Here is a 24,226-nt window from a genome sequence, read left to right as displayed (position 1 = left end):
AAAACCTATAAAGATGTATTTTCTTGGTCATATGATGATTTAAAGACTTTTGATACAAATGTTATTGAACACAAGATTTGCTTAAGGAATGGAATGAAGCCTTGTAAGTAGAAACTCAGATACATCAATCCCCTTTTACCCCCATCCATTGAGAAGGAATTAAAGAAGTTACTTTAGGCCAAGATCATTATATCATTGAGGTTCTCAGAGTGGGTGGCAAACCTAGTTCCTGTAAGGAAAAAGAATGGAGAGATAAGATTGTGTGTGGATTTTAGAAACCTCAACTGAGCTTCATTAAAAGAAAATTACCCATTGACAAATGGATTATATACTACAGAAGGTAGTTGGATCAGCTTGGATGTCCATGATGGATGACTTTTCAGGGTATAATCAAGTAGCAGTGCATCCCGACGATTACAAGAAAACTGCATCTACTACACGTTGGGGACCTTCATGTATGCAAGAATGCCATCTGGCCTTATAAATGCAGGAGCAACCTTATAGAGGGAAATGGATATAGAATTCATTGGAGAAAAGGACAAATTTGTAGTGGTCTACCTCGATGATATTACAGTTTCTTCTAAAACATATGAGGAGCATATTGAACATTTGAAACTCACTTTAGAGAAATGCAGGAAGTATGGGCTATCTCTAAATTCAAATAAATCTCAGTTTTCTTTGAGTGAAGGTAAGTTATTGGGGCATATAGTAGCATAGGAGCGGGTCAAGATCTACCCTGAGCATGTGGAAGCCATCAAACACATCTCCCTGCCTAGAAATAAAAAAGAGGTCCAAGTGTTCTTGGGAAGGCTTAACTTCTCCTTAGGGGAATTTTGAGGTCTAAAATGGGCCTCCTAAGAAGAATATACAACAAAAATAAACTTTATAAGAACAAATAGGATTCAAGATGATGATGTCAACCATGGAGGATAACTCAACAATGTTGGAGTAAAAAACTAAAAATATTAAAAAGTACTAAAATAATAAAACTACTTTTTAAACTAATATTTTCAACTTATCTCCGTAAGGCTTTACTCAACCAAGGAGTACTGATGTTGCATACTTTTGATGTACCCTACTACATTAAAAATGAGAAAAATATGAAAAAATGTTATTGCAATCAAGTTTTTTCATGTGTTTCTCAGTTTTTGTGTAGCAAGGTCCATCGAAAGTATGCAACATGGGTACTCCTTGGTTGAGGAACAAAATTTTTCATCCAAAAAGTGTTTCCCCTCAAAATTTTAGTAAACCCATAGGGACATAAGTTTAAAATATGAGTTGCAAAAATAGTTTTTTCTTTTTTCCCTCTAAACTTTGATGATGTAATATAATCTTATTTTATTATCTCCACCATTATTTTATATTTCCTTAGGAGGCCCATCTTAGACCTCAAAATTCCCCTAATGTGAGGATATTTATACCCAATTATGCATAGATAGTGAAAGGTATCACATATATGTTAAATAAGGATAACGAAGTAAAGTGGAGCCTAGATTGCCAAGAATCCTTCTCTAGGATAAAGAAAGCATTTGCAAAGTCTCCTGTGTTAGTCAACCTAAATTATTCAATACCATTTTACATCTTTTATTTTTCCTCCCATCATACAATAACTGTTTTGTTATTGGACAAGAATAATGAAGGTCACAAGAATCCTATAGCCTTCTTCAGCTAAGTGTTGCAGGAGGCTGAATTGAAATATAATATCTTGGAAAAATAGGCTTATGCCCTCGTCAAATATTTGAAGTCTTTCAGAGATTATGTTTTACACTCTAACATTGTAGCTTATGTTCCAACAGTGGTTGTTAAAGACATCATAGTGCAAGGGTACAGTGACAGAAAGACAGGTAAGTGGATTGCCAAAATCTAAGAGTACGACATGGATATCAAGCCCACTAAACTCATCAAAGGGTAGGGATTGGAAAAAACCTTATCATAGTCTAATTTCTATACCTTGGGGATTAACTTATTAACAAAAGAAGAGGAAGAGGGAACAAACCAACAGATGATCAAGACATTGATCCAAAAAATTCATATCAAATATGAAACATCTGCCTGGTATAAGGATGTCATCCACTATCTACTATTCTTCAAGTGCCCAGTGAAGATGGATAAATCCAAGTATCGAGAATTAATATTACAAGCCCAAAAGTTTATTATATCGAATGGGCGAATATACTGGAAAGACTCAGTTTGAAATTTACTTTTATGTTTGGTAGAAATAGAAACTCAAAGGGTAATTAATGATTTCCATATTTGCATTTTGGGGGGACACTATAACTATAATACCATTGTGCATAAGATATTGAAAGCATGATTCTATTGGTATAAACTATTCGAAAAATTTTACTCTTATGTTTGGGCCTTCCGTTAGTGTCAAATGTTCACTAAGAAGAAGAAATTAGCCTCACTCCCATTAATCCATGTTTTTATAGAAGATCCTTTTAGACAACAGGGACTGGACTTTATCAGAGAGATACACCCCCCTTCCAGCAACCAACACAAGTGGATACTCATAGCCATGGACTATTTCACAAAATGGGTGAAAGCAATCCCAACTCAAAATGAAACTGACATTGTATTCATAAATTTTTTGGAGGAAAATATCCTAGCCAGGTTTGGGTGTCCTGTGAAAACTCTAACTAAAAATTCTCAAGTTTTTAAGTTTGAAAGATTTATTAGATTTTGTTATAAGTTCAACATTATAGTTGGCCACTCTACTACCTACTATATTGAGGGAAATAGATTGGTTGATTCTTACAACAAAATGGTAGTGAGAATCCTGAAGAAAACAATTGCAAAAAGCCAGAGAAATTGGGACTTCCAACTAAAATTTTCCCTATGGGATAACATGGTCACTCCTAAAATATCCACGGGAAAATATCCTTTCGAATTGGTCTATGGGAAAGCATCTATATTCCTTATACTACTTGTTATGTCAATTACCAAGATATTACAATATGTGGAAGAAGAACCAAACTCCCTGAATAAAAGGATAAATCAACTAGTGGAGCTCCAGGAGAACAGGGAGTAGGTAAACTGTAGGTTAATCAACTACTAGCAGAAAATGAAATCATTGTTTGATAACAAGGCTAAAAACAGACCTCCATAGCCAGGAGATCTAGTTTTGAGGTGGAATGTGAGAAGAGAAGACAAAGGGAAACATGGAAAATTTGATCCCTTATGGTTTGGACCCTTCAAGATTACTGAGGCAAAGGGAAACAATAATTTCTTACTGGAAAACATGGAGTGTGAAATGCTTCAGCTGCTTGTAAATGGGAAATTCCTCAAGCTTTACTTCCATCACTAAGAGGTCCATTTCTCAGCCATTGTACAGATCAATGAGCCATTGTAAAGTATCAGTAATACTTTCAGTTTTTTATGTTTCTATTTTTGTTTTTATATACTTCAATAAAATGACTCCATGCCCAATGTATATAAGGATACTAGTCTACAGGTTCTTAGCACCTCGCTAGAAAGGCACTGTCCCCAATTGGAGCCAATGTTATCACTTACTGAAAAATTGTTTGAATGGTTCCAAATGATGTTAAAATGATGCAAAAGAGAAAAGTTATTAGTAGAAATTTTTCAAGCAGTAGAAGGAATCAATGCATACATTGGACCCTCTCCATTGGAAAGTGCTTGAAACAAGTTTTCCAACGATATGTGGAAGTTCAAAAATTGATCCTGGATCAAAATATATGGTCTGTTGAAGTTCAAGGATTGAAGCCTTAGAAGGAATATCATAGGTCTGATATATCAGATATTGCATATCGGAGGTCCTACATGTCAGAGGTCCAATGCATCAGAGTATCAATTAGTATTGGAGCTCGGAGGAGATTGGCACACCCCAACATCGCAACATTGTAACTTTTGTAGGTGACAACCTTTTAAAATTTGCGACAAGGGTAAAGTGTCGATTGTGTTTACAAATAGCATAGAATGATGGTAAAGGTTTACATAGGATTTCGTTGCAAAACCAAAGGTGGACCGAGCATTTTTTCTCTCCTCCAGTAGGATGCATAGCTACATAGGATTGGTTCTGATAGGATACAGTGGCATCTAATGTCAGCATGATGTGGCGGTATGGAAGGACATGTGGCAGATAGTTTTGGCATTTTGACGGGGCCTAAGGGGGAAATCTACATGACACATGTTACCACTCATGAGGTTCCACATGGAAGTGATCATTTCATATCAGAGATCACATATCAGAGGTTGAGGATGTCGATACTTTAAAACATTTGGCACTTGAAAAAGTTGCAATAAAGAGGGGATTTGATATTAGGATTGCACATGGTCACAAGGATCCAAAAAACCAAAGGTGCAGAGCCGGGAATGAGCACAAAGAGCTATCGATGATTAGAGAATGAGCATGTCACAACTCCCATGATATTTTCCCGATTGAAAATTGTCAATGAGGTGGAATCCGATAGTTGGCTTGTGCATAGTTAAATAGGAGCTTAAAGAACCTCTGGCACTAAAAATTTAACAAAGGAAGAATGGTGCTCGGCGAGAGCTAAATTCCCTAGCACATTAAGGCTAATCCTCAGGTCTCTACCCTCGGTACCATGGAGGAAAATAGAAAGGGGCTAAGCAAAAGGGACCAAGAATATCAAAAATATATTTCCATAATGTTTTTAGGAACAAAAGCCTCGATGAGTAAAAGCTCTGATAATGTAATACAAAGAGATATAAAAAGGATGAGCCAGCAGTTATGTTACAGTGCACCATAGAGGCCATAACAATTGATCGCTCCTAGATCTAGAAAATGGGGAATTCAAGCATTTAAGGTTGAAAGCGACAAGGGAACTGACCAAATAATGGAAGTGGCACATTATGGAAGAGACACAGCTTGATCAGAGGCCATCACAGGAAGTGGCATGGAGATATTTTTCTATAATCATCATTCATTTTTCCCATGTTTTTTATTCTATTACTATAGTATTTTAAATAAAGGAATCATTATGTTGCAATGATTTGGACGACACATCCTTCGCGTGTTGAGACATCTAGTCGATCAGAAAGCTGGAACTCGGGTAAGATATTTTTGTAATTGTTTTCAAGCTCTCCCTCTCCTTATAAATGGAGGAAAGAAACACTTAAAGAAGGTTGATAATTTTTGGTAAGAACTCTATGATATTTGGCTAGCGCATAGTTAAATAGGAACTTAAAGAACCTTTGGCACTAAAAATTTAACAAAGGAAGATTGTCCCCTGGTGTGAGTCTAAATTCCCTAGCATCTTAAGGCTAACCCTCTGATCACCCCCCTTGGTCCCATAGAGGAAAATAGAAAGGGGCTAAGTAAAAGGGACCAAGAATATAAAAATTATATTTTCATAATGTTTTTAAGAACAAAAGTATCAATGAGTAAAAGCTTTGATATTGCAATACAAAGAGATACAAAAAGGATGAGTCAGCAGCTATGTTACAGCACACCATAGAGGTCATCACAATTAATCACTCCTAGATCCAAAAAATGGGGAATTCAAGGAGTTAAGCTGGAAAGCGATAAGGGAATCAACCGAGTAACAGAAGTGGCACATTGTGGAAGAGACGTGGCTTAATCAAAGGCATCACAAGAAGTGGCGTGGAGATAGTTTGCTATAATCATCATTCATTTTCTCCCATGTTTTGTTATTCTGTTATTGTTGTATTTTAAAGAAAGGAATCATTATGTTGCAATGATTTGGGTGACACATCCTTTGCACATTGAGACATCTAGTTGACTAGAGAGCTAGAACTTAGCTAAGATATTTTTTTAACTGTATTCAAGCTCTCCCTCTCCTTATGAAAGGAGGAGAGAAACACTTAAAGAAGGTTGGGAATTTTTGGTAAGAACTCTTGGAAAAGGCCTTTCTTGTTTTCATGAAGGTTAATTTATGAATCATGATATATGCACATTTCTCAAAAGATTAATACATGATTTCTAGTAATTCCAACCTATTGGATTGCAGTATGTTCATCTCCCTCTGTCTTTTCATATATGTTAAATATTCGTCTTAAATTTGATGTCACATTAGCTGCTAGATATATTTCTCATTAGATGTAGATTCATTTAGATCAAGCTATTGGTGGAAAATTCTTGTATTGATGTGGAAACAAAGTCTTTAAAAAGTGCTCCATGTATCTTGGTATTCCATAAGCATTTCCTTACTCCCGCTTCTCTCTAAATCGAGAGATACAGAATTTCTAAATTTTAAGCTTAGTATGAAGGATTTATCCTCTACCATCTTCTACTATTATAGATGTCTTAACAATTTATTTCATGCAAGCTCTTAATCTGATTTGGCCACCACTAGTTGTGGATTATTTCCTATGTATTCATGTGTGTATGTTGGTTCATACATTGTATCATTATGAATGGGTATGAATCAATCTTATTTGAATTAATTTTCACAAACTATGGTGTTGTAAGTCTTCAAGATAAATTTGACAACACTAATTAAGATGTCCTATGCACTGGTCTCCAATTAACATAGAGGTTGTCTCTACGAGTGACAGTAATGTGCATGAGGGTTTGAGGGAAAACTTGGGTAGGTTTGGATCCCTTTTTCCCTTCAATTCTTTCTTGTAGCTTCCTTTCTGGCTTCCTGTAGTAGTTCATATCCTCCTGTAGCTCCTCCTGCAAACTTTTTTTGAGGTAGCTTGGTGACACCCTAGGAAGTCTTTAATAGCATCTAGATTTTTCATTTGTACCTTGATGGGTTTCTCCAACTGTTTCTTGGGAATAAGTAATTGTGCAAGTGAATTTGAGCTTCGTACTTTTATTCCTGTTTGTGGTAATGGCTTGGAGTGCTTTGGTGGCTTGGGCTTTACATGAATTTCCTTTTTTAATTGTTGTCCCCATTCCTCGTAATCATCACCCTTAATAATCTATCTTTTCCACGTTGCATGAGTGAGGAAGTTAACTACATTTAACTGGTTGAGGGTGTCTTAGACTGCTAACCCATCCTTATCATAAAATCCTCAATTCTTATGCATTGAATACAAATTTCTAACCATAACATGCTCAAGAGGTGAGGTGAAGAAAATTGCATACCTATACCTACTTGATGGTTGTTAGAGAGGCATGTGTGCTCCTGCTGAGTTGATGATCGATCCATGGTCCTCTGGAGGTGCTAATTTCCTTGCTTTTCTTGTGCACATTTCTTCACATGATGTAGTTGATTGATGGAACCTTTTTTTCTTACACGTATCTCTCTAATTTCTAATCTGCTATTTTTAGATTGGATAGGTGACCTTACAACTTCTCCACAGGGATGGTGTGGCTTCCTCAAGCTTCAAGAGTGGCCAAATCTTCATTCTAGCGTAATAATAATCCTTGGAGCATGTTTTTTGATGAATATGTGAAGGTTGTTATAGGATTGATTTCCTCCTATAGTAGTGATTCAATTTCTTCTCATAATCTCACACTGCATTCAGGGACTTGGAAAACTGATAGTGATTTTAGGGACAATAATGTCATTTTCAAAAGGTGGTGAAAGTTGTGGGAAAGGAAAAAAATATGAATTCAAAGTCCCTTTTCTGTGTTTTTCCATGTGTGGTTAGAAGTGGAATCTCGGTGATTCCTTTGGCTAAATGGAGTGGTGATTGGGGTGAAGTAACTTGAGTGGACCTCTCCCAACATTTACAAAGGAAAATAAGACCGTTGGGGCTATTTTTCTAAGTTGATCTCCCTTCTGTAGCACTTCTAGTTTCTCTTGTGGCATTTCAAGACAATCTCTTGTAGCCAAATTATTTTATCCATATCTCTCAAACTGTAAATTGGATTGTCCTAAAAACTTTTGAGGATGTTTCCATCATCCTTATACACCTCCTCATAAAAAATATTGGTTATTGGATACATGAATCTTGAGAAAAATTAGAAATGGTTGTAGGTGATGGAGGTTGAATTCTTGAAAAGTGTGCACAAGAATTTGCTAAACTTCCTTGAGTATGTTTTCATCATTCATATGAATCTCCCCATGAAACATCTCAGTGAATGGATGCACGATTTTCGACATATGATAAAAACAATTTTCTTCCTTGTGTATTTTGGTCTCCTGTAGCAAAACAAAACCTTCTTATAGCATTCTAGGACAACGATGGAAATGAATGGGAAAGTCTTGAAAATGATTGGTGGATGTTGTAAGTTGATGAGGGTAATGGATTAACATGGCCTTGGTCCTATTGGAGCATCTCAGCAAAGGAGGAGAAAGCCCAAGTTTGACTTTTTTTGACTAGGTTATTTATCAACTTTTATTTTGGTGCTAATTTACTCTTGTTTCTTGCAAAGGTTAGAGAGAACCTACAGTAGTTAGAGAGAGATATATGGAGGGGAAAAAAAATCATGTTTTTTCTTTAGGCTTACTTGTTGCCTCAATCAATGTTTTCAACTAGTAAAACTACATAGACACCTCAAAGGAGGTTTTCACCTAGGATCTTTTCCTTTTTTTACTTTTGCTTCCCAACCCAATAACTTCTTGAAGGAGGTTTTTAATCATTGAGCTAATTTCAGGCACATCAAAATAGGTTTTCACTTGAGATTTTATTCTTTTCATTTTCTTTTCTTTTTTCTCATTTTCCATTTTTTATTTCTTTTTTCCTATCTCTTTCAAGTGTAGGAATACTTCCTATCGATCCATGTGCATAACAAGATGGAATAAAAACTCATGTATAGGCTTTAAACATATTCTTTGATGTGTATCTAAATATTAGAGAACAAATTCTTTGACTTTGATGATATCAAGCACTGTTGAAGAAGAGAGTGATGCTCCATCTAGTTGATTTTATAGAACCAAACCTCAATATATCTTTGATTCCCTTGGTTCGCTTGCTAGTTTAGATAATCTTGTATGTCTTCATATTTAGATATTCTTCTTTTTGTTGATTACTCTGATGAACAAATGGAGGAGTTGATGGTAAACATGATAGAACTTTCTCAATAATTGATTTTTAGGTCTTCTCTCTATCAAGTGTAGCCCATGATTCCTTCGTCTTCTTCAGATATCCTTCTTTGTATGTTGTTCATCAACGGAATCAGGAGAATATCCCTTTTGAAATACACTTCCCATTCTAAGGTGAATACAATTCATATCAAGAGGATTTGTTTGGAATTATTGTACCTCATCACTGTAAGTGGGTTGAGTTACTAGATTATTTGGGCACGGAAATAGTTGTATACGAAGTTGAGTGGGAGTGGAAATTTGAGATGGATGTGGTTGGGGTTGTGGTTTGGTGGAGGTAGATAGTAGGGATCACATGGAGTTGCATATGGAGGATATTGTGGATTTTTCCCATAAGGTCCTTTCTAACCTTGTTGCCAAGATTGGTTTTGGAGTTGAGATGGCCAAGGTTTCTAAGCAAAGGATGTATTCCAATTACTTTGATATGGTTGCACATATCCTTGAAATTGTGGATTAGGTTCTTGCATCATACCAGGTTGACTAGGTTCTTGTGGTATTCTTGAAGCTACATAACATATTTGGTTTGGTGATTGACTTGCTCCATTTTTTTCTTGGTAAAATTCCTTCAACCGTAGTAATGATGGGAAACATTTAGTATCATTTGATTCTACATGGATAAAACAAATATAAAAATCTACCTTTTTTTCATTTTTTATTCTTAACATTTCTACTCATTCACTTAGATTGTTAATAATTTTTGTTTTAAAGTTATCAAAGAAAAATGTAAGTTCAATTTCACTTACCGATCTTGATGCTAATTTACTTACCCTTGTGCTTCCTCTTGAGGCTTGCATATTCTACAAATTTCTTCAAATGATAATTGGTATACATCACCTACAATCATGAGATCAAGGAGATCAATACACCCATAACTAATTGTTGTAAGTAAGAGGGATTTTAGTATGTCAGATCCTAAATGATGTATTTTCCCTCTTAACATTATACATGAACCTCTATATTAGATCCTCAAGGTTGTCATATTGTTTTTGAGTCATTCTAAAGACTTATTATTTAAGATCATGATATTTATATTTTTCTAGAAATATCTTTTGCATATCATTCCATGATATTATTGAATTGGTCGCTAAACTCATGAACCATTTAAGAGCTCTATCCTTTAATGTTGTCAGAAACAATCTTGATTTTTGATTGTTTAATAAGTAACCATAATATATACAAAGGATTAACAAATCAAAGAAAAAGGTTTTTGGATCCTCTGACCTCATTCCATGGAAGTTGGGAAGTAAATATGGAGGGATGTCCTTCATATGAACACTGATATCAGTATTTGGATGGGAAATACAAGAGTATCTTTTTCATTTGCATAATATCCATCAATTTCTTCTACCTTCTCTTCCACCTCTTATTCCTATAAACACAACAGTGGATGGCTATGTGGTTCTTATTGCACCATGTGATCAAATGGAGGTTTGAGGTATTGAAGAAATGTTTTGGTTTTATGATTTTTTTTTTGAATGAAAATGCTAATGCAATGCAATTTTCTGTTTTTGAAATGAAAGATGCCTAGTGAAATTTTTTGTGTTTTTGCATAAAGTAAAATAAATTACTCAACTAGGGAAGAAAATAATGCATGCTTTGAAACCTCCCCAACAACGGTGCCAAAAAGTGATGAGCCCCAATATTGCAACAAGAATGTTGCAACTCCCAAGACTACCAATTTAAATTATCAATCCGATGTTCATACAAGCTTAAGAGGTATCAACACTATATGTGCAACATACAATGTGTTCATGTTTCATTGATCTAATGTCATCAAGTGAATTTCATTAAATCAAAGCCTAAAGTAATTGCAAAAATGGAAATGTTGTTCTATTTGCAAGAAATGAAAATGCTACTTGCTCAACTATAAACAATAATCCTTATTACAAGAAGGTAAAGGTTATGCCATTTGTAGGAACAAAAATTAATTGTCTATTTTCATAATATAAACCTTGTTATACTTGCAACAATGTAAATCATTAGTCTAATTGTTGAATGTGAAAAGTTTCCCTAAAAATAAATTAATCCTATGCAAAAACAACAATTTGTAATTTAAATCCTAAGAGCATGAATTCAAAGAAATAGGCCTCATATACTTTGTAAAAGAGAACATCCCAAGTGGTTTTTATTCTTCCCCAATCATGTATTTAGAGCCTAAGGATCATTATTCAAGCCTAAGAGACAAAAAAAAAAAAAATCCTTTGGAGCAAATTTGGTCAAGTTTATACGTGGTACGAGAGTGCTACAAGAGGCCATGTTTTGCTACAGGAGGAGATAAATTATCGAATGCCCAAGTAAATCAAATGAAAATGGGATAGGAAAAATGATTTTATTAAGTAGGATTTCTTAGGACTCAATTCCATATGTAATATTTCCAAAATACCCATGTTAACACATGCTGAAAAAATAGCAGAAAATTACTAGTCTAAAAACTCGAAATTCAAGAACTAGTGAGTTAGTTAACCTACCAAATTCCTAACCTAATGAAGTGAAAATTCTATGGGGTAAATTTCTTTTCTTAACAAGAATTTATTAATGACTCAATACAAGTGGAATCAACTCAAGTGTATCTCATTAACATGTTCTAAAAAATAGCAGACGATTACTACTATTTTGCTACAATGGACTTCTAGAAATTCAAGATTTGTGAATTGGTAAACAAATCCAAGTAGATCAATGATGAATATGAATTTTCAAAGTTTTTATAAGGATGCATCATGCTTTTTAATATGTAAATAACCTTGACAACAACACACTTCAATAATTTAACCAATATGACCTACAACAAAAGGCGCATGAATAGTGAATACAAAAATAAGAGATACAAGTGAAAAATACATTCAAAGGAAATACAAAAATTGTACAAGAGTGCTATGGGGTTCCTAGGATGGCCCAACCCAAGGAAAATCATATTCCTATGAAGGAAACAAATCTCTAGAAGCTAAAAATTGTAAGAAACTTCATTATTTGAATTAATCCAAGTAGATCCTTGGTAGAAATGAAAGTGAAGCCACTAAATAAGAAGTTTTCTCCACAAGAAGACTAATAAATATGTGCCTCTAGAGCCCCACTCGAATTGGTATTTATATAAAGTGATGCGGAAGGATTCTCCTTGAAATGAGGAAGATTTCCCCTCAAAAATCTTTCAAATAGAGTATCTAGTTACCAACACTAGGTTTGCATTAAATTAGAGGGAACACATTCCTATATTTTCTCAATCACTGGAGCTTTAGAATTTGTGCAATAATTTCATAATATATTCTTCATTTATTATCCATTATTGATCCTCCTCTAGAAGGGACCAAGTCCCTATATTATCTCCTCCTCCAAATCTTCATAATCTTCCCAATATTTTGACAATATTATACAAAAAAAATAATATTAGCCACAAATATGCAATTATTTCTAACCTTCCTAATGAACGTGTTAAATATAAAATTATGTCATATAATGAAAAAAAAAAGAGGTTTAACTTTCTTAAGGATGGTCTGATAGGCATTAATTTATGTCTAATTTGGATGCCGATAAGTAGATTCAGGGGCCTCATTCCATGCTACACTTGATAGGAAACATTTTCATGATTATTTTCAAGGAGATTTTGGACAAGTTAATATGGGTGATAATAAACCTTGTAAAAATGTTTGAGTGGGTAAGATTTTTATAATGTAATGAAATGGAAACCAATGGTTATTGAAGGAGCTAAGGCATGTTCCATATCTGAAGAAAATTCTAATTTCAACAGGGCAACTAGGAGGTGAAGGTTGTGTAACTACTTTTATGGACAAAACCTAGAATGTCACTAAAGGAGCCCTGGTAATATAAAAATGAGAAAAGGATGGTACGTTGTATTTATGCAATGGTATTTCCAATTATGTTAATGCTTTAACCTCCATAAGAACAGATACAACATTGTGGCATTATAGGCTCAATCACATGACTGAGAAGGGGATGTAGATTCTTCACTCAAGAAATTTGTTCTTAGGTTTGAAGAATGTTGATTTGGATTTTTATTTTTTTTAGCATTTCATTTATTGAAAGTAGAAGAGTGTCAGATATATCAGAGTTGGTAAAGAAAATAAGAGAGAAAAATTATAGCTTTTGCATACAGATGTATGGGGAACTGCTCAGGTATCATCTCTCGGTTTATCTTGCTATTATGTTACATTTATTGATGATGAAACTAAGAAAACATGTATTTATTGTATTCGAAATAAATTTGATGTATTTGATGCTTTCAAGAAATGGAAATATTTGGTTGAGAATGAGATAGGAAAGAAGTTCAAGTGTCTTAGATCACACAATGGAGGTGAATATTGCAATAAAGATTTTGATAACTACTATTCACGGAATTCACAGACAGAAGACAGTTCCAGAAACGTCATAGGAAAATGGTGTGTAAGAAAGGATGAATGAGACATTCAAGGAAGGCATAAGGTGCATGAGATTGCATGTAGGATTTCCCTTACAATTTTTGGCATATGCTATAGATACTTTTTTTCATCTAATAAATAGTGGGCCTTCAAGTCCTTTAGATGATGGTATTCCAGAAGAGGCATGGACAGGTAAAAAGGTAAACTACTCATTTTTAAAGACCTTTGGTTGTGAATCCTTTGTCCACATTAATAAAGAAAATAGAACAAAGCTTGAGGAAAAATAAAATAAGTTGGCCTTTAATGGATAAGGTGTTAATGATTTTGGCTATTGATTATATGACTATGAAAATCACAAAATAATTAGGAGAAGAGATGCCATATTCAATGAAAAGGTCTCGTATAAAGATTATATGTGGGAAGCAAAGCAGGAAAAAGAATATAAATAATATGCAGTGATTGAAAAGATCACAAAAAATGTAAAGATGTCTGAAAATGATAATGATGAAAAGACACAACAACAACAAAAACCATAACAACAACAAGCACCTCAACAACCTAAAAGTGGTGTTAGAATATCTACCATGATAAGTAGACACCCTAAATGATACTCTCCTTCATTGTATTACATATTATTGACTGATTATGGTGAACATAAAATATATAAAGAAGAAATTCTTATAGGAACCAGGAAGAAGTGGGAGCAAGCCATGGAAGAAGAGATGGACTCCTTGGTGCATAACCAAACTTGGGACTTAGTCAAGTTGTGTGTAGGTAAAACAACATTGCAGAAAAAATGGGCTTACAAGTTGAAGGAAGAAGATGGAGGAAAACATAGGTATAAGGCTAGACTTGTGCTGAAGGGGTTTGCACAAAAGAAATTTATAGAATTTGATGAATTTTTTTCTCCTATTGTTAAGATGAGTTCAGTCAGAACTATTTTAAGTCTAGTGGCAGGAGAAGATTTGCATCTTGAGAAATTAGATGTAAGGACAATGTTTCTCCATGGGGATTTGGAGGAAAAAATATATATGCAGCAGCCACAAGGCTATGAGGTCAAAGGGAAGGATAAAATAGTGTGCAAATTGAAGAAGAGATTGTATGTCGTAAAACAAACTCCAAGGCAATGGTATCTAAAATTTGACAAGTTTATCCCTGAACAAGGTTATAGTACATATCATTATGATCATTGTGTTTATCTTAAAAGGAAAAATGGTGGCAACTATATTATATTGTTATTGTATTTCGATGACATTCTTTTGCAAAGTATAACATGCAATAAATAAATGTGCTCAAAGGAAAATTGGCAAATTCATTTGCAATGAAGGATCTGGGTGCTGCAAAACAAATCCTTGGTATGAGAATAACTAGAGATTAGAAAAATCACAAATTAATGTTGTCTCATAGTGAGTACATAAAAAAGGGTGTTGGAAAGATTTAATATGTAGAATTAAAAACCAAGTAGTACACCTTTGGCTAGCCATTTCAAACTAAGCAAGGAGATGCATCCCAATACCTAGGAAGATATGGATTATATGTGTAAAGTTCCATATGCATAAACAATTGGAAGCTTAATGTGTGCAATGGTCTACACAAGGCCTGTTATTATACATGGAGTGGGAGTTGTAAGAAGGTATATGAACAATCTAGGAAAATAAAATTGAATGATAGCAAATTGGATTCTCGGGTATTTGAGAGGTACCACAATTCCAACATTATCCTTTTGTGGTTCAAACATTGCTCTACATGGATATGTTGATTCACATATTGTAGGTGATAGATATAACAGGGGCAGAACCATGGGGTATGTTTTTAATGTAGGTGGAACAACTATTAATTGCATTTCAAAATTACACAACGCTGTTACATTTTCAACAATGGAAGCAAAGTATTTTGCTGCTACAAAGGCTAGGAAATAAAATATTTGGTTACAAAGATTTATGAATGAGATAGGAAAGAAGAAGGAGATGGGAAGGTTGTACAGTGACAACCAGAGAATCATTAATCTTGTAAAGAACTCAACATTTCATTCCAATACTAAACATATACAACTCAAGTACCATTTCATATGGTCAATGTTGGAAGATGGATAGTTGAAGCTGGAAAAGATACACACTAGCGAGAATCCTGTAGACATGTTAACAAAAGTTGTAACCAAGGAGAAATTGTGATCCTACTCAGTTTCAATTGGTCTTCAAGTATGGTGATAAAGATGAGAAGCATCCAGGTCCAAAGTGGAAGTATTGTCCAAAAAATGAAGCAAGGTGGAGTTGTTATAATCAGTCTCCAAGTGGCAGATTATTGGGTGTGAAGCCTTATTATATTCTTGATTCAAAGGTCTCATCCGTGTTAGACCCTAGTTCCTAAACAGGGTAGAAACATTGCCCATATGATATCCGAGAGGGGGGTCCAAGGGGGAGCGATGACTACATTTAAAGAGCCCTTCAGTGGGGGTTCAGGGGAACCACCCCAAAAGCTAAAAATAGATGAAAATTTGCCTTATAAAATATTGTAATTTCATATTCAATCTATGTTTTTCATTAGGTGAATGATCCGATGGTAGAAGTTATGTTAATTTATGGTATTTTTTCCCTATAAGTCATACATCGGTTTATACAAGGGAATTGTATTACAGTTGTGCATGATTATTCTAAGAGAGGGAGAGAGAGGAGGTTGTGTGAAAGCGAAGAGGAAATTACAGTAGATCTATTTTAGGTTGTATCTCTTCATTTTGTTGGATAATATAAAAGTAAATATTGGTTGTTTCTTCATGGACATAGCACAAATTGGGTGAGCCATGTACATCTATGTATCTCTTGTTTTATGTGTTTGTTTATTTATGTTTCCGCAATATTTTATGTGTTCCATTTCTCTGTAATATATATTTTTATAACATGTACATGATTGGTCCATGATCTCAATGGTGGTTCCCACCAAGACACCTCAGCCTATTCCATAGACCATGAAAGGATTCAAGCAAGTTCATGGTAAGACACTTTTGTCTCACTCAACACCAGGAAACAATGGCAACTAAAAGCAGGGCCAAGAACTAATAAAAATAGCCTAATACATGTCACCTCGGAGGTGTTAGCTTAGAAGAAATTTAAAAGGAACATGTTATGAAAGCTTCAGGATGACAAGGCTCCAAGACATGGTGACGTGTATAGAGAAGAATGTACAGACCAACAAACAAGGCACATTTAGTAGTGACATACCCACAGGACATGTAATCATGAAAAATATACCCCATACATGTTTATAAAGTCACACCAAGAAGGAAATAAACTTGTGTTCCAAAAGAAAGGGAAACGACTTGGTTTTGTTTAGTGTGATGATTGAGGGCATGGATAAGTATAAAATAAAATAAGCCCTTATGGTTGAAAACAAAGGGACCCAACAGAAGGTTGTATGTAGTGTTAAATTAGCCCTCGGGGCTTGACATGAAAAGCATATATAAATTTATATTTGACAATGCTATTGGTTAAATCCTTTGGGAGTTTGAGTGAACAATTCAATGACATAGAGTTTTGTTAAGTGCCTTGCGCCTATTTTGAATGGTTAATGCATGAAAATGGTCGATATATAAGGATTGACATTTGTGCCATATAAAGCTTTGCACTAAATTAATATAAAAAAGAAATGCACAAGGAGGTATCTTAGAATGATGGAATGGATACTTAAGAGATATATTTAGTAGTTTAAGTTAAACTTGGTGATATTGAAAAATTAGAAAAGCTCTGCTAATGCCTCATAAAATTCAATAATTGTAAATTTGAGCAGTTAAGCTCAGATTTTTTCAGAGGGACAACAAAGTGGTATTTAAATAATTAAATACCACATTCAAAAGGCTTAAGAGAAGTAGGAAAAAGGAAAAAATAAATATTCATGTAACCATAAGTGTAAACATGACTAAAGCTCAAAAATCCAAAAATATCAGTCCAAATTCCTTTATAAGCATAATTAAAGCAACCAAGATAGGATGTTGTTGGAGAAGAAAGATACATAATGGTAGTATACATTATGGGTGAATCAAAGATTTATTATGGTGTCTTAAAGGTGTTTGATATGGTAGGGAATGAATTGGAGTTTTGATGTTTTCAACAAAGATGTTTTTCTATGGTGAAAATAGTAATTGGTAAGGATTGATGTTTTTAGTGTGTTTCGTGGTTTATTTAATGATCAAAGATTGTTGAATGAGATTCTATGGTGTGTATTATGTTTTCATTAGTAATCAAAGATTGTTGGATGTGATTTTATGATGTTTGTTGTGAGTATTTGAGGTCAGAAATTTATTTGTTTATGAAAGAAAGTGGCCTATTGATCTAAGTTTGAAAATGGATGAAAGATTGATTAGCATAGCTAGCAAGTCGTAGCTTTCATTTTAGTTGTTGTATCTCCTTCCAATAGTGACTGGTAAATAGAGTAGAGGAAGCAACCTCTTTGACTGAAAACTAATAAACGAGCAGGGGTAGCCATCCCCTTCAGTGAAAATTGATAAACAAGTAGGGGTAATAGTCCCTTTTAGTGAAAACTGATAAACAAGCACATGAAACAGTCCCTTTCATTGAAAATCAATAAACAAGCAAGGGAAGTAGCCCATTTTAGTAGTAGTTGACAAAAGAGTGGGGATTGAGGTTCCCCTTAGTAGCAATTGATAAACCTACAAGTGCAATCTTGTGCGGCAACGATGTAATAGGATGTTGTAACTTATGTTTTCCAAAGAAATAAAAAGAATATTGATGTATTATATATTTGTTTCGCATGTGTATGATAATATTTATGATGTTGTCCAAGTGGTCTTCGATAGATGGTGATCGTGTGCTTTATTAAGGCACTCCTTGATGTGAAGTTAGTGATTCAATTCCCCACCCCGATTGGGGTGATATATTAGACACGATGAAGATGTAGTCCCACCAAGCTTACAAAAAAAATAAAAAAATAATAGTTATGATGTTATGTTTTACATGATTGAGTTATGATTTTGATTACATGAATGGTTTGCAAGTGTAAATGGTGAAGAGTTGTATAATTTGGTCACATTACTTATTCACTCCCACTCTCAATAGTTTCATCATTTCAGTTATTTCTAACATGGGTTCCTTGCATCTTTCTAGCGTTGATTGCATCAATAGAAAAAAATAAAAAAATACACGAAAAGAACATGAAAAGAGACAAACTAAAAAATGGATTGTTATGAATTTTCCTCTTCAATTGTGATCAAGTAGATCAAGTTCAACTTTAGGAAACTATTCTTCCACATTATTGTTTACATAATGCTAGGTTGAGAGCTAGACTATAGGAGAGAATGCTAATTCTCATTTTCTTCTTAACATAGTATGGATTTCTTACAATTCCTTAGTATGGCATTCCTCCAACTTGTCATAGTGTCATTATTTTAATTGTCTGGTTTTCTCTTTTAGGTCAAGGGTGGTTCAAAAGTGGGTGACCTGATTCTTTTGTTCCCCACAAAAAACACTATTTTGACCAATTCCTTGTCAATTCACAACAAATACTATTTTAGCCAATTCAATTTTGATTAATGTGTTTTTTATGTGTTTCCATTTTCTCTAACATCTTCCTCTAACTTGTAAGCTCTTTATGTAGTTCCTATCCCATGCCTTTCCTCAAAACCTATGTCTCAGTAGGAAAAAATTTAGGGATCCATAATTATCTTAATGTGAAGAAACCTTTGTTAATATTACTAATTATTAAAATGATAACCACAAAATGTTTATTCACATTGAAAATATTCAAAATTTTAAGGATTTTATATAGTTTCTAGAATTTTTTTGGTGATTTTTAGAGTAAGATACTTTTATTTTATAGAATTTTAGTGAAGCATTTTAGAAGAAAATGGAAATTGGTGAATCAGTTTTTGCAGAAGAAATTGGCAAATTATCTCATCAGTGAAATTTAGCCCCTAAAAATTTCCCTCTCGATAAATGATGAGCTTTATATTTGTTTATTTGGCTTTAGAAATGGCATGGTGATTTTTTTTTGCATAAGTGATCGCGATCATACATTTATGAGTAGGAGGTGGCTCTAGACTAGTGATTTCCCTTGTCTAAATTTCTTATATTCTAATATTATTTAGAGTTGCATGATGTGTCAACACTAGATATTCCCAATCCATCATTTAGTTTAATTTTGATTTGCACAATTAGGAATTACTACTATGCTATGATGACGTGGAAGCTTCCTTATTGATAAGTAGGATGCTCATCATGAGAATAAGAGGAAAGTCTGGATTCTATAAAAGTATTTGGTGGTGAATAAATTTTTAAATTCCACAAAATACCAACAAATACATGCAACCCCTTCTTGCCATAATTGCTAATAGGGTAGTGATGATGTCATAACAAAGGAGGAAGTTTGCACTAGCACAAATAAAAAATCATTTTTAATTCATGCATGTGGAGGGTCATTTGTACCACCTTATTTTTTTTTGCTGAAGCAAGTGCCGATCCTTCTATTCATTAAGCCAAAAAATAGTTTACAATAAATACAAGCATCTCCCTGATGCTAAGGAGACAGCTAAAAAAATGAAAAACGCAAAGCCCCTAGGGAAAAATATCTTAGCTTTATAAAGAAAACTATCTAACCCAAGGAAAATAAACCACACTAGCCTCTCGACCCCCGGAAAGCCCACAAAGACTCCCACCACCTAGCCCTTGGAAGAGCCCCATTGATTGAAGTTGTTCATTTCTACATTCAAACCAACGACCTAGGTTGACATTGCACTTCCAAGACTACTGAAGTTTAACAGTACTGATCCACCAAGCTGCACGATTAAACTTGACCATTGATTCACACTACTAAATCCTACGATTGAGAATTAAATCGCACCGAACAAGCTGACCCGACGTCAGTGAGCAATGAAGGGCGGTTTCCCAAACCATCCCCCTGCCACATGTAGGATGTTTATTGTGATCACTGCAAAAATGAAAAAATCGTTTCCCGACTAAAAGTGGTGCGATCAACTAAAAATCACCTAGGAAGCAGTTTTACTCTCTGAATCCCAAAAATCTGAATATTCTAGCTGCCAGAAGAACCTGGATTCCTCTCACGCCTGCTTTTCATCCTCGCCTGACCCTGGAATCTAGAAAGGAAGAGAAGCTCTCCATTAATGAAGGAACTATGGTGTTCGTTTCGCTCATCCTGATGAACAGTGATATCCAACTCACTGATTTCGGGAATTTCAGCGGCCAGTCGTATTCTGCCTCTCGCCAAAGACCAGTTTTCTAGATATTGATGATGCATACAAAGGATAAGACTTAAGAGCTTGTCTCAATGGTATTGTGTCTAAACACTCTCCTTCCTCTTCCACATGTTCCAAGCAAAGAGCCCTCAGTCTGCTTTGACTCAACTCCTACCACTCCATCGAAACCTTATCCTTTGTATAGCTAACCCCCTAGTTGGCAAAAAGATCCGCCATCTTATTGGCCTTTCTGCGAACATGATGGAAACTAACAGTGCAAAGGTTTTGGAGATGACCCTGAATTCCTTGGAAAACCCATATTAATTTCTAGTGTTTGGAGACTTTTTCCAGTGTTGTTCCACTATTTATTCTTTTCACTAAGTTAATGGTTAACTCAGAGTCCGCTTCTATTATCACATTGCAACAATTATCTTGACTCAGAAGATCCAAGCATTGATCCATAACCATTAGTTCAGCCATGTTGTTGGTGGCTTTCCCTAGGTGACAATGGAAGATGAAAATAGTACTTCCCTCAGCATCCCTAAGGACTCCTCCATACTCAGCAGTTCCTGGGTTTATTTTTGAAGCCCCATCAATGTTGTATTTCAAATATCTTTCTAGGTGGGGATGCCAGAAATCCTTCTCCATGTCCATTGGGATAACCTTCCTATCTAGGCCTTGAGGTGTGAGCCCTTACATCCCCAGCTGCCTGAGAATTTTGGAATCATATCTAAGGGGGGTATTTTAGGGTAGTTTCGAACATATATTCCTACTATTTCCTTAAGCTATTTCAGGATTATCTCAAGTAGGCGATGTGGGGGATTCTTTTCCTCAAATATTCTTTTGTTCCTCTCCTTCCAAACGTTCCATATAATGAAACTTGGTGTAAGGGCCCAAGCTGAGTTGAGAAATTCATAATGGGAAAAATTTCTTCTCCAATTATTGAGGGTATTAATGATGCTCCCTCTGTTCCTGTTAGATTGTTGAAAGATTGTGGCAAATATCTCCAATAACTAGTAGGTGAAAATGTAGCTATTGAGTAAATGCTTTATTGTTTCCTCTTGAGCCCCACAGAGCTGGCATATTGAAGGCCCTAGAACACCCCTCTTCCTAATATTGTCCCAAGTCAATATTTTCTTGTGGTAAACCAACCACATGAAGAGCTTGATTTTCATCCACCCTTGGTGCCTCCAAATGTTCTGCCATATTTTGTAAGGAACCTGGGAATCCAACTCAAGGAGAATTCCTTTTTCTTCCTTAAGATTAAAGGTGGCTCCTTTGTTATTGCCCCATATTAGTTGGTCTTGCCCCCTTGAAACTAATATCTTCCTCTGTTCCACCATTTTCATGAGCATCTCTGCTTTTGATTTCAAGGGATTGTTGTTCCTGCAATCAATATTTCTCCAGATTCTCCACTTATCCGTATGCTGAGTATAATCCCGGAAGTCTTTTACCTTAATTAATGCTTGGGAATCTGTCTCATGCTTAAGGTCGAGGAAGTCTACTTTCAACAGAATTGGCACTTATTGCCACCTATCTTCCCAAAAAAGAGCTAGATCCCCTTCTCTGATTTCCCAGAAGCTATTCTCTTGAACTAGGCTTCTATTCTCCCAGGCTTTGTTCCACATGTATGAGCCCTTTATATTTCCTGACATTCTTATGAGATCCCTAGTTTGCCAAGAGATTGCATATTTTTCTTTCCAGATATTTGCCAATTTGTTCTCTGGATTCTGAACCCAATGCCACCATATTTTGGCTTCTAAAAATTTACTAAATATTTCCTGATCATCCAAGCCTAGCCCTCCATGTTTTTTTGGTCTAATTTTTTTTTCCCAAGACACTAAGGTCCATTTTTTCCTTGTTTCATCTTTACCCCAAAGGAAGTTTCTTTGGATATTTCTGAATTGTTGTAGGACTCTTTTTGGAGCTGGGAGGGATGATAACATAAAAATAGGGATTTCTTGTAGAACATCTTTTGTAAGAACCAACCTGCCAGCAAGATTTAAAGATCTAATAGTCCATTTACTAATTTTATCCTTCAACTTATTGATCAAGGGTTCCCAAATGATTTTGAGCAATGGTTTAGCAGTTAGAGGAACTCCCAAATATTTGGAGGGAAGGGAATCCCTTTGAAAGCCAATAATTCTGGAGACATTTTTATGAATAACAATATTTGTATTGAAGAAAAATATTTTTGATTTGGAAAGATTAACTTCCATACTTGAAGCTAACGCAAAGAGATTCAGAATTTTTTTGTAGGCTAAAGCTTCTTTGACTGTGGTGACTCCCTGTAGCATGGTGTCATTAACAAATTGTTGGTGAGTCAAGGCCTGACCATTCTCAGTTAGTTGTAGACCCTTAATCTTTCCTGTTACTTTAGCATGCTTTATTGACCGGCCTAGTCCTTCCATCATGAGGATGAAAAGAAAGGGGGAGAGTGGATCTCCCTGTCCAAGGCTTCTTGAAGGAATAAAAATCTCTGAAGGAGAGCCATTAACTAAAATAGAAAAACTTGAGGAAGTCACTAGTGCCATAACCCATCTGACCTAGTTATGATCAAATCCAAAAGTAATAAGAACTTTTTTGATATAGGACCAGTTCACCTTGTCATAAGCTTTGGCAATATCCAATTGCATGATAATGCTTGCCTGCCTCTTGCTAGTTAATGAGTGAACCACCTCTTGAGCTTGAATGATGTTGTCCAAAATTTGTCTGCCTTCCACATAACCTGAATGTTCCCCTGATGCTAGAAAAGGAAGTAAAGTTTTGGGTTTGTTAGCCACTACCTTGGATATTATCTTGTAGACCATATTGCATAGGGCTATGGGTTTGTATTTATCTAGTGTTTGAGCAATGTCTTGTTTGGGGATTAGGGAGATGAAGGAGGTATTGAGCGCTTTCAAAATGGTTTTGTTCAACCTAGAGTCCTCCACTACATGCAAAATGTCTTATTTTACTATATTCTAGAAAGCTTTGAAAAAATCCACATTAAAACCATCCGAGCCTAGTGCTTTGCCATTCTACATATCTTTTAGGACTTCACTAACCTCCTCTTCCATTACTGGCCTATTAAGGTTGAATTTATCCTCTCTGGATACCAGTTTTGTTATGCTACTAGTTACCTCCCTGATGAAGTGCTCTCTATCTTAATTGTTCTCCTGAGTTATACCTTGGAAGTGCTGGACTAACACAACTTCTATCACTTCATGGGAAATATGAAGCTCCCCCTCCTCATTCTTGATCGAAGAGATTATTTTGTGAGCTCTATTGGCAATGGTGGATCTATGAAAAAATTTGGTGTTACGCTCTCCTTCTTTGAGCCATTGAACTCTAGACTTTTGTCTCCAAAATATTTCCTCTTGTCTACATAGATTCTCCCATTCTTGATGATGTTTATCCACTTGATCATTTATGGCTTTATCAAAGCCTTTCGTGATCAGAGCTTGGTTGAGAACTTGCATTTTGTTTTCAACAGATTTTTTCTCCACAAAAATATTTCCAAAATCCTTCTTGTTCCAATCTTTAAGTTGAAGCTTGATGTGCTTTAGTCTTTTGTGAAGTAGAAACATTCTTGTCCCCTGTATCTGCAAATCTTCTAACCACCATTTCTCAATGTTGCTGAAAAAGTCTGGGTGGAATAACCATATATTCTCAAATCTGAAAGGTTTGTTCCTAGGAGTTCCAATGCCTTTAATTTCCAATTGAACTGGCCA

The sequence above is a fragment of the Pinus tabuliformis genome, chromosome 9 (assembly GCF_031772625.1).
Source record: "Pinus tabuliformis cultivar Carrire ecotype Pingquan chromosome 9, CPIR1, whole genome shotgun sequence".
Taxonomy (NCBI): Eukaryota; Viridiplantae; Streptophyta; class Pinopsida; order Pinales; family Pinaceae; genus Pinus; species Pinus tabuliformis.
The sequence above is the reverse complement of the archived record's forward strand: the minus strand, read 5'-3'. Positions refer to the sequence as shown.